We start from the raw sequence: 14,572 nt of genomic DNA on the forward strand, positions 1-14,572 counted from the left end.
GGCTGAGTATGTCACCCCACAGGCCGTGTGTCAGAATCTGCGTGCTCAGGTGTGCTGCTGGGAGTGGTGCAGCCTCCGAGGGGAGGTCCTGGGGCCACTGGGGCCCAGGAGCGGATGGAGGGACCCTGGCCCCGTCTGTCCTCTCTGCTCCCTGGTGGTGAGGTGCTGGGTCTGCCCCACCACCCGCCCCACTGTGACGAGCGACCTTGCCACGGCTCTAGGGCAACAGGCCAGTGACCGTGGGCGGAGCCTCCACCATCGGGAGCCACACTCGCCCTTCCCTCTTTACAAGTTGGTTGTCCAGGCATTTGTCACAGTCACGGAGCACTGACCAGCACAGTCGCCGTCACAGTCACGGAGAGCTGGCCAGCACGGTCGCCACCACTGTGTGGAGTCTGTGGAGTTCTTCAGGAGAGTCTCCCTGCAGGCTCAGAGGGGTCGTCCCCAAGACGCTGGGCATCTGTCACGCTGCTGGGTCCAAGGTGCTCTTCCCAGGGGCGCCTGTCCCTGCCGCACGCAGATCCACCGCTATCCTTCATCGAGGCCAGCGCTCAGGGTCCCGCTTGCCAACCCTTGCGCATTCCTGGCCCGAGACTGTGCCTCTGCTCTTGGCTGGGGCGGAATCGTGTGCCCCCGTCGCTCCCCATGGACAAGCTGGGGCTCTAACTGCGTCCCTGAGAACGTGATCTATTTGGAGACAGGGATCTTAAAGAGGTGATCACGTTACAGGGAGGCGCGTGGGTGGGCGTTAATGCAATGGGAATGGTGTCCTTAGAAGTAAAAATAGAGTTTAGCATGAGTCACCATGACGGCTGTTTTAATGGTTTAATTTCTAGGGAGTCAGACTTCTCTGGCTTCACTTTTTCTAGGCATCTACAAGACAGGAAAGGACATTGAGCGGGTTGGAGAATTCAGTGGGGAGAAACGAGGAGATTGGTTATAATTGGGTGTGAAAAGATGGATCAGGTCCTTTGCTCCCCGGGAGAGGACCGCTCCAGGTGTTTGTGAGCGTCTGGTCTGCTCCACGCTCAACCCTGAGGCCCATGAGCTTCCCCTGACCTGGGTGTGCAGCGGTGCCCAGGAACCTGCCTCCTGACGCCCATCAGGAAAAGCTGTCTTCTGCTGATGAACTTCCTTGTGATTCTGTGTCATTGACTGGGGATGTGTTTTCATTCTCCCACCACCAACCCTCTCGATGTGGCACTCTGGGAAATAGCATGATGCCACCGTATGGAGAGCTCTGGTTGTTTGGAGGCAGGCTGGAGACTCCCCTTGGCCTGCTCAGGGCCTCACCCCAGGAGGCTAAGCTGCAGGATGAGAGGTAGCTTAAGCCTGGGAGCTGTGCCCTAGAAGTGCTACCCACAGTGCTGGGATAAAGCACACGGTCATGAGGCGCTGTCGTGTCCCTGGGGTGGGCTTGGGTGGGCCTGAGAGCATGCAGAAGCCTGGGTCCCATCCCCAGAGGGACAGGATCTTCTTGGAGTTCGGGTGGTGACCTAGGGAGAAGCTGCCTCACAGGCCTGGCCACCTTGCTCCCTCCCTCTCTCCCCAGTCCCTTTCCTTCTGTCAAGTGCAGTGGCCAGCTTCTTCCGACTGGTTGCTGGTCCAGGCCAGCCCAGAGAGGGCCAGTGGAACCTGGCATCTCCTGCCCAGGGCCGACTTGCAGCTTCTAGGAGCATGTGACCCTCTGGCATCATGCCATCTGCTCTTCCCCCGAGGCTCCCAGACTGGTCACAAGCCTGGGCCCACGCTCAGGCTGCCCCGGGAGGGTGACCCGTGCAGTTTGCTCCACATCCTCTGAGTCTGGGGACCAGGGTGGCCCATCCTGTCTGCGAGAGGGATCCCCTGCCCTCCTTCACTTCAGCCTCTGTGCACCACGTGGCCTTTCTCTCCTCCCCTCTATGCTGGTGCCCAGAACTCTGCCAACCTCTGCCCGGCACGCTGTGTGCAGTTCTCCAGCCCCGGGCGCACGGCACTCAGGAGCTCTCACCCCGGCTCCACCCCCGTTTGGATGTCTGGCTGGGCTTCCTCCTGTGCTCTGCAAGGTCTCACCTGGAGCTCAGCTGCTCAGTGTTCTTAGACCCGGGGGCCAGGGCCGGCCTGCCTCCTCCACCCTGGGGCAGTCCTGAATTCGCAGAAGGCTCCCTGATTCTGTGCCCTCCAGTCCCACTGTGCTCAGCTCCCAGGGAAGCCGGGTTAGCCCTGAATGGTCAGGGTGTGTGTGGTAAGAGGGTTTCCCTCCATGTGTCCATCTGTTGTCAGAGGTTTTTATATTTCCCTGGTCATAGTGTGAGTCAGACAGTCAAGAATCCCTGGAACCAGCTGGTATGGTGGTGCAGGCCTCTAATCCCAGTCCCAGTGGCTCAGGAGGCTGAGGCAGGAGGATGGCAAGTTCAAAGCCAGCCTCAGCAACTTAGCAAGGCCCTCAGAAATTTAGCAGGATCCTATCTCTAAATAAAATGTCAAAGAGGGCCGGGAATGTGGCTTAGTGGTTAAGCGCCCCTTGGTTCAACCACTGGTGCCAAAAACCAGACCAGACCAAACCACACCAAAACAAAACCCTGAAATCAGGTTCTCCTTTTCAAGGGCACCTCATCCACAGGCTCTTCCTATGCCAGACTGCGTCTTGCCAAGTTGCTGATCCCCTTCTAGGCAGTGTATTGGAGCTAATCCTGCTTCGGTCGCCCCCTGAATAAAGTCAGTCCTAAGCTGGGTGTCAGTCATTTTCCATTGCTGGGACTAAATGCCTGAGAAGAACGACTTAGGGGGGGAAACGCTTACTTTGGCCCATGGTCTCAGAGGTTCAGTCCATGCACAGCTGGTTTTGTTGCTCTGGGCCTGGGCGAAGCAGAACAAGAGGGTGCGGAGGGTGTGGTGGAGCAAAGCTGCCCATCTCATGGCTGCTGAGAAGAAGGAGAGGGAGGAAGGGGCTGGGGACAAGATGCAGTCCCCAAGAGCATGCTTACAAGGACCCTCCCCTCGGACTAGGTCCCAGTGCCTGCGGTCTCCACCACCTCCCTGTCCACTCGGCTCTGAACCCGTCCACGGCTGAATGCATGGTGACTAGGTTCCAGTGCCTGTGGTCTCCCCCACCTTCCTGTGCACTAGGCTCTGAACCTGTCCACTACTGAATGCACGGCGACTAGGTCCCAGTGCCTGCGGTCTCCACCACCTCCCTGTCCACTCGGCTCTGAACCTGTCCACGGCTGAATGCACGGCGACTAGGTCCCAGTGCCTGCGGTCTCCACCACCTCCCTGTCCACTCGGCTCTGAACCCGTCCACAGCTGAATACAAGGCGACACCAGAGCACTCATGTCCCAAATGCCTCCCAGAAGCCCCGTCTCGGGAAGAGTCTGCGCCGGGGACCAAACCCTCAACACAGCAGCCTTTGAGCGACATCCCAGATCCAAACCCTGGCGTGTCGTTACTGAGCTGCCTGTGGCTAGAGCTGCCATTACTTCCTGGGTAGCACGCTAGCCTGGTTTTGGTTCCAGTACGGTCCTTGCTCTTCATGCCAGGGGCCGTCCTGGCATGGGGGGACTAGGCTAGCATGACCGGCTCAGACCTCAGCTACCCACCTGGTCAGTGCCAGCATCCTGGTCTGCACTTCCCTCCTTGGAGACCTAGCGTGCTGTTTCTCATACTGAATCTCAGATGTCTGCGGATACCATTGTCATTTATAGGAACAGGTCCACATAGATGGAGTGGGCCCGTGGGCTTTGTGGTCTAAATCTGGGTACCCTGGAGATGCAGCCCACTTCTGGAGGATGCAGCCGGGTTTGCTCTTCCAGGGGCCCCGGGCATGGAGAGGTGGGGAGCCCCGGCCTGGTCTTCTGAGACTCGCACATTTGGTGATGGCTACCACAGAGCTTGGGCGCCTCAGCCCTGGCCCCTTGACGGCCGTCCGTGCACAGGGACACTCTTCTGCTGCTATGTGGGGGATGTTTGGTGGCAAACGTTCCCTGCACTTACCCCTAAGGCTCTTGACCAAGCCTCCCTCGCACCTGACACAGGCACTCAGAGAATGGAGACTAAATAAGATGGCCTGGCCATCCTCCCGCCCACTCGTCCCCGCCTTCCGGGCCCCTGGGCAGAAGTGGCCTGGTGACGCCCACGCCTTCCTTCCCCTCCCTTGGCCTTGGCGCGGCTGGAATGGGGTGGGAGGTGGGCACGACCTCTGGCCCACTCCACCCAGGCTGCCTCTCGGGTTGCAGGACGTCACCCAGGCAGGCAGGTGGCTCTCTCTGGGTCAGAGTGAAACGTGACCTGTTTCCCTGCATTGCTCTCTAGTGTGCTTGCTGACCCCACCCGACCCGGGACCTCTCAGACCCCTGGGCCATTCTCATTCTGAATTTACTTTCATTTCAGCCAGGAGAGAATGGGCTTCCGGAACACATTTTCCCGTCTTGTTCTAGGTGTCTCGTGGACAATGATTCATGCCGGGCATTGAGGGGAGATGGGTGTCTCTGGGAAGCCCCACGTCTGTCAGCAGCGCCTGGGAAGCAGCTCACACCCCCTGTCAGTAACCACGAGAGGGAGAGAAGTGGGGGAGAGGTGATCTGGAGCCCGCCTGCGCCCCGAGGCTGAGCCGCCCGGCCTGCCTGCGATGTCCGGGGCCAGCCAACCGGCTAACACGCGTTCCTGACTTCCTTCGGGACCCATGGCTGCCTTTTCCCATGAACGAGGACTTCCTCTCAGTCCGTTTGGGCTCCCATGACACTAGAACCATAAATGGGGCAGCCGATGAACAAAGGAGGTTCGTTTCTCGCAGTTCCTGAGTTGGGGAGTCCAGGACCCAGGTGCCCGTGGAGTCAGTTCCCCACGAGGGTGGCTTCCTGGTCCACAGACGGCACCTCTGGCCATGGCCTCAGCTGGCCAGGACGGGCAGCTCTCAGGCACCAATCCCGTTTATGTGGGTCCCTTCCTGACCTGATCTTCTCCAAAGGACACAGCCTCATACCACGTCGTGGGCTTAGGACTCCAACTTATGAACTCAGGGGGAACAGGAGTTTCAGACCACAGCAGGCCCAGAATGGGAAACTCCAGCCAAAATTCCAGGCATGTCCTATTTCCAGTAACTTCTAAGGACATGACTTCCGTCACAGACGCTGACCGGTGGTGTGTTCCCAAGCAGTCCTCTGCTCTGGTTTTCAAGAAGCAGCACACGATGCACGTATATCCAACACATTCTAGTTTAGCTCGTACCATGTATGTGTGATCTGTAGGTATGGCCAGGAAGATACGTTAGCTATCAAAAGTTATGAAAACCCCAACATGATTTGGAGCTCATTGGGTAATTTATTCTAAAAAGGGATGAAACCGAGGCCCAGAGGAAGGTCAGAGCGAGCGATTCGTTAATCTGCTGCGTCCTGTGAAGCTTCCAACGACTCCAAGGAGAACACGGACAGGCGGTGAGCCCCTGCCGGGCGAGCAGGGCTCCGACGGCCACTTCTGAGAATCTGAAAGGTCGTGGCCTGGGACCGGCTCCTGCTTCCCGGGAAAGCGCAGCCTGTCACGTGAACGGCAGCATTTGCACAGCATTTGCTGCAGTTGGATAAGCGACCCCGAGGGCCACAGACTGCAGGCTGTCCCCGCCTGTGGCTCTACTGGGAGGTGGTGGTACCTTAGGCAGCTTTCTCTGCCTGCACGTCCAGCCCTGATGTCCTGCCTTTCCACAGGCCCAGAACCACAGGCCAGCCACCAAGGACGGCATCCTCCGGAACTCTGAGCTGGATAAAAACTGCTCCTCCTCCTCAGCTGACGGCCCGTGGATGTTTGCTAGTGATGGAAAGTTCCCTGGCCTTGTGTTTTAGGCCCTGGTTCCCAGCAGTGGGGAGAAGCCGGTGGCGCTTACCTAGAGAACAGAGGCTGCTCCTGGAAGCGTTCGTTCTCTAGAGAACCAGAGGAGTACCGGGAATGGTGGCAGAGCCGAATGAAGATGCGGACACAAACACGGTCATGATTTCTTGGACCTCAGGCAGAGCGAGGAAGCCCAGACTCACAGATATTGGCCATTTGTGGTGTGCTCCCAATAAATCAGCCAGTGCATTGTGTTTCGGATGGTGTGTTGTTTTCTTAGATGTCCTATAGCTGAGAAAGTGGTCAATACGAATAAGCAGTTTTCTTTTAGCTCAGTCATGGAAATGAGCCGGAAACTACTCCCCTCTCTTCTGACAATGTGTGCTGAACAGACAAGGCAGCTCTAAGCTCCACCACCTGGAAATTCCTCACCAGCCTGAGAGCTGAGCTGCAGAGCTTGTGGGGCTGAGGTCGGTAAGGGTGGGAAGGGGAGCAGGACCTGTTCCCACACTTCCAGGAAAGTCCCTCACTCTTCCCAGGGGACTTGTGGGTCTTTCTCCACCCTCAGCACCGTCTGCCAGTGAGCCCAAGGAACGTGGCTCAAACTTCCTGGGCTCGGGGTGGTTCTGGATGACCACTGAGCCAGGACAAGCCTGGAAACTTGGGGACACCTAAGGTTGGCCCCTCCCGTCTGCCCTCTGAGATTCTGTTCTCCCTCTCATTTTGGGAACAAATGTGATCACGTCTCTAGTCCTGGCCCAAAGATTCTTCCAACAATCCACAGCCTTAATGTGCCGCTTGATGCAAATATAAATGAAGGAGCCCCCAGTAGAAGTATCTGGGCCTTTGGGCCTGGGGAGGGGCCCAGCGCTGGGGAAGGAGAGAAAGAGACAGCGTGTCAGCCAGAGATCAAGGGGAAGCTTGCCTCTGCAGAGTTCCAGAAGAGTCCCTGCTCTGTGAGGAGAGGGGTCACAGCACTCCCGCCTCCTGCAGACTGGGGTCAGCCTCTACTCAGGCTGCCCTCGGACCCCTGGCTGCCTGCTCTTGGCTTCACACCTCCCTGTGGCTCTTGACCCCCAGGGAAGAGGACAGAGGCCTCAACTCTGAAGAGCGAGGCACAAATCCACCCAGAGAGGGTGTCAGACCCAGGGTGCTGCACCAGCCGGGTTCCGAGTGTGATGTCTTGCTTCTCTGGCTTCCTCCTCCACATTCCAGCACCGCAACAAAGTGGGCCTTTCCAGGGAGATTCAGAAGGATAGAAGGATAAGAGGACGAGGTGTCTTCTCTCTTCCACGGTGAGGTAAGGAGGCCATGCACATTTTCTTGTGTCTGGATACTGTAACCATGTTCTTGGGAAAACAAAAATGATCCACGCATGTTTTGATGCCCGCAAAGAGCAGTGAGCCCAAGAAAGGGCCCCACCATTCCAGAGCTCCGTGTGACAGAATTTGCTCAGGACTCTGTCTCCCCTTTGACCCAGCAGCGGCCTGAGTTTAGTTCATGAGCATCTCTTGAGTCCCAGCCAGGTCCAGGCACTGCGCTGGGGAAGCCAGCCTGAGCAGAGGTGGCTTGGGATCTCCTGTTGTACACCAACCACACGAGACTGGGATCCTGCGTCGATAAACAAACCACAGCTTTGCATTTTCGGTCAATCTGACTTTCTTATCCTGATGAGTCTAAAGTGATTCTCAGCGACTTCCTCAGGGGACAATGACAATCCACAGGTTGCTAAAAACTCAAGTGAATGAAATAAAGTTTTGGCGGGTCAAACGTCCATCTTCGGGGGCCAGGATGGTCACCTGCTCCAGTCAATCCGACTTCTCCCATGCAGAGTCCTTCAGACAAGAAAAGGAGTCCTTTGCCTGTGTGTTTGGCACCTGGAGACCTTCCTGGCTGCGTGGCGTGGCTCAGGAGGGTGCCCTCCAGAGGCTGCTCCGGATGGAGAGACTGAGGCCGGGCAGACGGAGGCTCACTCAGGCGCACGCTGCTCAGGCAGCCGACCTGGCAGGGCGCATTCACGCGGTGGAGCCCAAGCCACCCGGGGTGACGGGTGACCCAGTGCACCAACCTGAGTTCCGAGGAAAGTCGGAGGTTATGGATTTCAAGGTTGGAGCGAGACACCCAGGCTTCCTGCACACACGCCTGTATTTTACAAAGGAAGGGAAAGAAGAGCTGTCTGGACCTGCGACCTTGGAAGGGAAGGCAGGGTCATGCCCTAAGGTGACTTCAAGGATCTGAAATAGTAATTTCGCTTTCTTAAAATTACTCAAGTTCTTAAAGTGGAAATGGATTTAAAAGTCAGGTGGGACCAAAGAGGAAATGACCTACAGAGCCGTCTCTGCTTCCTGTGGGTCAAGGTCCCGCTGCCGTGGTCTGTTTTGTCTTTGGGTATCAGAGCCCTGGGGGTTTATTTTCTTTTCGGTTGCTGATTGACTTGTTTTTTGGCTGCGCCGGGTTCAGAGGCGCTCCGCTCGCCTGTGGGAAGGGCCCGGGAGAGGGTGGCTTGCTCTCTGGGTCTGAATGAACCTCTGCCAGAACTTTGCAGCCCCAACCAGCCAGCCGTTTCTTTTCAGAGTGTGATTATTATTCCTCTGACCACGTGGTCGCGGTCAGCCTGAGAGGCCTGTGGCTCTCCTCATCCACACAGTGGTTCCGCAGGTTCCGTGCCCTCAATGGCCTCTCTTCTGCTGGTCCCAGGTCTCTGGGCTGCTCCCGACCGGGCGATGGCAGTGGCCATAACTGAGCGCCCCTCTGGTTTCCACGGAAGGGCAGAAAGCGCGGGGACGTGCCTCCCAGAGAAGCTGTGCTCTGGGCTTGGTCCCCAGGACTAAGAAGTGAATCCCATCAGGACGTGCTCTGTCCCCGGACAGCCTTGCCAAGGTTAGCTTCGGAGTGTGGCTGAGCCCCTACCAAGTGGGGAGGGCTTATCTGCCTCCGCCTGGGCTCCCGGCCTTCAAATGGGAGTTAAAAGCAGCGCTCTAAGTGGATTAGGCCGTGAGATTAGCTGGAGCATCCTATGCTGAAAGGCCTGGATTTTACTCTCTCCAGAGACCTGAGGGTTTACTAAGGACCTGCATCTCCAAAACTTCCCGGCAGCTGCCACGCAGGCACTCCTGCTGCTGACAGCTGGAGGGGAAGAGAGGCCGTCCTTCCCCGCTGCCTGGCCCCTCCAGAGCCATCCCCTGCTCCCTGCCCATCGGTACACCCCAGAGGGTCGGCAGGGAGGGGGCTGGCACCCCACAGGCTGACTCCTGGCCTGCACCTTCCCAAGTCAGCACCTTCCCTACAAGATGACTGAGCCCCGAAATCCTGAAGGAGGTGCTACTCGCCTGTGGTGGCTGAGGAGCCAGAGGCTCTGCTGCTGGGATCGCTCGTGCCCCCAGCATTGGGCGGAAAGTTGGAGAGTCGCTTGACTTAGAACCTGGATAAGATGTGTAGCTCAGCCAGGGCCCTTCCTCACAGGTGGTGTGTAGAGGTGGGCTGGATGACAACAGGGGTCTGTCTCGTCCAGGGCTCCTCTGGCGAGGCTTCCTCGGGGGTCTCTTTCCTGGTGAAAATCAGAAGAGGAAAGAAGTGGCGTCTTGTCCCCAGGGAGGAAATGTGTCTGGGGACAGATGCCACCTGCCACTTGCCACTTGCTACGTGCTGAGGGTGGAAGAGCCCATTCTAGTTGCTTCCCCTCCACCATTCCTGCGTTAAGGGCGGGGCATGGACGCGCTCCTTGCATTCATCAGGGTCCGCTGTGATTTAGGCATTACAGGGACGTCCCATGCCATCAATCATGTGTCCTTGCAGCAACAGAGAGAAAGCTGACTCCATTTAACGGGATGATGGGCTCTGAACTGAGAATTCAGGGAACTTGCTTCGGATCACAGAAAACACGTGACAGAGCATCATTCGCACCCAGGACAGTCAGATCCCACCCTGGAGCGGCTGACTGCTGGGAGCCCCCACTGTGCACTCTGCAGACTCAGCAGAGGGTTTTCCACTTCACTGTGGAATCCACCTTTGGCTCAGGGGAAGCCTGGCCCCTCCGGCTCCCTGCCCTGCACATGGTGGCCAGCTGTGCTCCTGCCCGGAGTAGAGATGGAGCAGGGCCAAGAGCCCACATCAAAGGCCGGCGGGAAGTGTGCGCCGCTCCTTCCTGGCGCTGGCCGCCAGCGCCTGTTTTCTGGGCCGCATAAAATTAACCATGGAAAAAGGATTGGGGGATCTCATTGCAGAGACAAAAACTGTTTTCCCAGCTTAGTGCAATCCAATTACAACCGGTGGGTTAGGTGGGCAGGTCGTGCATGGGGGAAGCTGCAGAGGGTCCTTTACGGCAGGGTCAGATGGATTTCACAGGGAAATAAAGGAATCCCCGAGCAAGAGTTAAGACTGCCTGAAATAAAACTTTGCAGAGAGCAAAGTGCATGAATTCTGAGTCATTCAGCTGTGTCGCATGAAGGGATGACTTAACCAATTTTTCAAAAAATTATAATAACGTAAACTATAATTAAAAAATTTCTCCAGAGCCAGGTGTGGTGGCGCATGCCTGTGATCCCAGCAGCTTGGGAGGCTGAGGCAGGAGGATTGCAAGTTCAAAGCCAGCCTCAGCAACCTAGGCCCTAAGCAACTCAGTGAGGCTGTAAGCAACATACTGAGACTCTGTCTCTAAATAAAATATAAAAAGTGTTGAGGACGTGGCTCAGGGGTTAAGTGCCCCTGGGTTCAATCCCCAGCACAAAAAAGTAAATGAGTAAGTAAATAAATTCTAGGGCCTGCAATCATTCGGAAACAAAACCTGCTGGGTATCCACCTCGTGCTGTGCATGAGTGGGGCCCAGGTCCCCAGAGCTTCCAGTCCAGCACAGGGGAGGTGGAGACATTTACCCCGTCACAGTCTCAAACACGACCACGGCTGGAGAGCACATAAGTGCTGCTGAGATAAAGACAGGCAAGCTGGTCCTCCCCAGGGCCAGGATGTTTTAGCTGAATGCCACAGGATGCCCGGGTTGTCAGCAGGTGGAACAGAGGAGGGGGTGTTTCCAGCTGAGAGAGACGTGTGCAAAGTTGTGAAAGTAAGCGTGCTGGCGTGTTGGGAACTGGCTGAGGTGCCGTCCTGCGCAGGAGCCACCCCTGCTCACTCTGCACACTGTGCAGAATTCCAGCTTGTTAAATGACGCCACAAGGCTTCCTGAGGTCTTAGGATGCACAGCCTGTGGATTTAAACAAACCCGAGTTAGAATCGTAGCTCTGCCACACCATCCGTCACAGGCGTAGGAACAGCTCTGCTGAGAGGTGCTGGCAGGTCAGGCTGCAGCCGGGGGCTGGGGTGGGAGGGGGTGACACCCTCAGGCAGGGAAGCCTGTGGGCCTGCGCAGAACCTGCACTGGGGGGCGTTCCACCCTGGCCACCTGCTGGAGTCACCCCACGGGCTCTAAGGACTATTCATGTCCATGGCCACTGCACAGGGTGCTGACCAGTTGGGGAGCCGCTGGTTGTGCCCAGGTGCTGGTTTGCTTCCCACACTCGGGGGTGCTGGGGCGCACTCAGGGCTGAGAACCCAGTGGGTGCTGGCGAGCCCCGGGAGAGCCCCCGGGGAGGCACAGCCCGCTTGGGACCTACCTGAGTCCGTGGGGCTTGAAGTCTGGAGGAAGGGCTGAGTGCGGGGATTTGCAGCAGAAGAAGTGGGAGACAATTAGAAAACTACTGTCCATGCCGGAGATGCCGAGGGAGCTGCCCGGGCCCGGACCAGGGCAGCAGACCGGAAGGAGGCAGAGTCCACAGGAACTGAGCAGCTTCCAAGGAGGCGGAGGAGCCAGGGGCGGCTCCCAGCTTACTGCCTGCATCCCGGTAGGACGGCCAGATAAAAGGAGAGATGCAGTTAACTGGCATTTCAGACAGACGAGGATGATGTCTTTTCATATAAGTATATCCCACGCGATATTTAAACAAACTTACACAAATAAAATAAACCTCCCTAGATCTGATAATCCTAGCTCCTGGGTTTAAGGTGGGGACATAACTAAACAGAATGCAGGACCAGGCAGCTCTTCCAGGTTGGTCGAGGACGAACCCAGATCTGGACCTGTTTTCCCTGCAATCTGTGCTTGGAGGGATCCAGCGGGCGGCTGGGGACCCAAGTTGGAAGCCTGGCGGGGCTCTCCAGGCTGAAGCCATGGGTGTGTGTCCATAGGAGTTGGACCCAGGGAACGCGGAAGGATTTCCTCAGACCCACTCCGAGCAGGGAGGGAGAAAGGGTAGCGCGGGGACCCAGATCTCTAGGAGACTTTGGCCAAGTCATTTACATTCTCTGAGTTTGAGTTGCCCCTCTGTTAAAGGAAAATAATAAAACCCAAGTCCTGGGTTCAGGAGTCATGTTGGGCGAAGGACCTGGGTGTGGCCTGATTCTTAGGCCATGATGAGCACCACCCTGACTGTCATCAGTGTCATTAGACGTCACGCAAACCCTCAAGCAAAGACAAATCAGTGTGAAGAGGAACTCGTCAAAATATTAACAAAATGATATTCTTATTAAGAAATGAAGACAAGTGGCAATGAAAATAACCCCAAGCCTCAAAATGTAGATCACTTCCTACAGTTCCAATAGCGGGAGAAACCAGAGAAGTCTTCTATGACAATAATATCAGTTTTTATTAATTATATTCACCCGAAGATGAAGAAAGTTTTTTTTTTTTTTTTAACATCCCCAATGTCGCCCCATGGTAATCTTGAGTTTACTTTCTTTCTCTTTCACCTTTGGGAAACAGCTGTTTGAAGCTGCAACATTGACTTTGCACAGCAGGAGACAGAGGTCTGTTGCTCAAACGCCCGTGATGTGCGGTTCACAAGCTGGACACGCATGCACACACCTGACCCCTTCAGATTGTGCCTGGACATGTTCACCTTGCGGTGAGTCACCGCTGTGTACACACGGAAAGAAGCGGGGCTGCTTGGGCTTTTCCATCTTCTCCAGCAGGGTTAGAAAAACCCATATTTGCTCATCTCAAACAAGTATTTCAAACTTCTACTTGAGCTGTATTTTCCGTCTGTACCCTGAACAGGTGACTTCCCTCACCCATCCTATCTGTCAGTCATCTTGCTGAAATTTATTAAATAACCTCAATGTACCCAATTATCTAGCACCACTGTGATAGATGAATTCCTATCAGGAAATACTAAAGGAAATACCAGACTCAGATCCAGGATTGACAGAGGGGGGTGGATGGAGGAAAGAGGCTGATTTTAATGTGTGAAAACAGTGTCAGGACCCTTCCTCGGGAGAATCCCGGGGAGACTGGTGGTGGCTTCTCCACTCCCTGGTCATCTGATACTCGTTCAGTACCCGCTGGCTTTGAAGACCCAGCAGGCCTTCGGGTCTGGGAGGCAGAGAAGGGGGTAGTCAGGTAGAGAAGCAGCTTCCTGCGACGCAGCGGATGGGGCCCAACTTAACGGAAAGAACAAAGTGCTCAGAGGAGACCCTGGATTTATTCTGCCTGGGTGGGACCAGAAGGCTTATCCTGAATTTTCCAGTTGGTTGCTCAGATAGTCTTGAATTAAGAGGATTTGGGGGCACAGTGTGCGCACACACACGCACACACACACACACACACACACACACAGGAACCCAGGAAGCCATTCTGTTGCCTGGTTATAGGGTCCAGGGCTCCCTGGCAGAGGGAGCCGTGCAGCCCCCGGTGCCAGCTCCGAGTTTGGCTGGCCCCGGGACCTGTCAGCAAGGATGCTGCCTGCAGCAGGCGCTCTGTCGGCTCCCAGCCAGAGGGGCCCCTGGGCATCGGCTGGCCCCGGGACAGGAATTCCTCCTCCGGGTTCTGCCCCCGCCCTCACCTGCTCATTGCTAATGAGGGTCAGCTGGGGCACCCGGAAGTCTTCGGGGCAGAATATTTGATGCCACTAGGTGCTGGTGTCCTGTCTTCTGGGAGAGGCAGAGCCCGGCATATCCCACCACAGAACAGCGGCCGCGGGGCCAGGCGAGCTCTGCAGGCAGGTCTGCTCTCCAGCTAGGGAGCACCACCCCTAGGATCACCACTAGGAGACTCGGCCCAAGGCCCAGTCCTCAGCCCAGTCACCTCAGGAAGTGACGGAAGCTGAGAGGGCCTGTGGTCACTCCTCTGCTCTCACTCTGTGGCCTCTTCCTCTACATATTTTATTTATTTATTTTTTTGAACAGGACAAACAAGCAAACAAAGGCAGTCAGGGCAAAAGGCTCTGAGCCTGCAGCCCCGGGGAACCTGAGCCGTGGATCTTTTTGGAGACCGGAGTTAGGATCATGCACAAAAGGAAAACGTCTCTGTTTTCGGTGGAGAGGCAGGTGGGCAGCCCCAGCGTGCAAGTTCCAGACTTCGGGGTCAGGCTCCCCTCCCTGGACATGGCGGCCCCTGCAGGGCCTGCAGGCCATCCTGCTCAGTCCTCCCCCACGGCGTCTGGGAGGTGCCAGTGTGGGATGGACCCAGGCTCGTCCCTGTCCCTGGCGTGGCCAGCTACACCTTTGCTGCTCTCTGACACCAGCTGGCACTCCGGCCTCTCCGGTGCCATTTTCTCTTTGTCACAGGGAAGCAGTTTTCCTTTGGGGGTGACTTGCCTTAGGACAGACCCTGCCCCTGTTCACCTGGTCGAGAAACCCGGCCAGCGCGACGGGAAGCAGGGGACGGCAGAGGGGCGGGCAGACGGAAGAGTCGGGCCGAGTTCTGCCCCAGACCCCTGTTCCTGCTTCCGTGAGCCAGGTTCCACCCCTGCATCTCTGATGCTGCACACTGTCCCCGGCTGTCTG

At 56.6% G+C, this 14,572-nt stretch overlaps 1 long non-coding RNA gene across 1 annotated transcript; it reads right to left on the bottom strand.

The window, feature by feature from the left end:
- Positions 1–4,457: 4,457 nt before the first annotated feature.
- On the bottom strand, positions 4,458–11,588 carry LOC124965215 (uncharacterized). The gene is made up of 3 exons (XR_007105121.1): positions 11,407–11,588; positions 10,672–10,997; positions 4,458–9,347 (listed from the first exon to the last, which is right to left on the bottom strand). It is a non-coding gene; the product is annotated as an uncharacterized LOC124965215 (long non-coding RNA).
- Positions 11,589–14,572: the final 2,984 nt, after the last annotated feature.

Source organism: Sciurus carolinensis, chromosome 15 (genome assembly GCF_902686445.1).
Source record: "Sciurus carolinensis chromosome 15, mSciCar1.2, whole genome shotgun sequence".
NCBI classification, from domain to species: domain Eukaryota; kingdom Metazoa; phylum Chordata; class Mammalia; order Rodentia; family Sciuridae; genus Sciurus; species Sciurus carolinensis.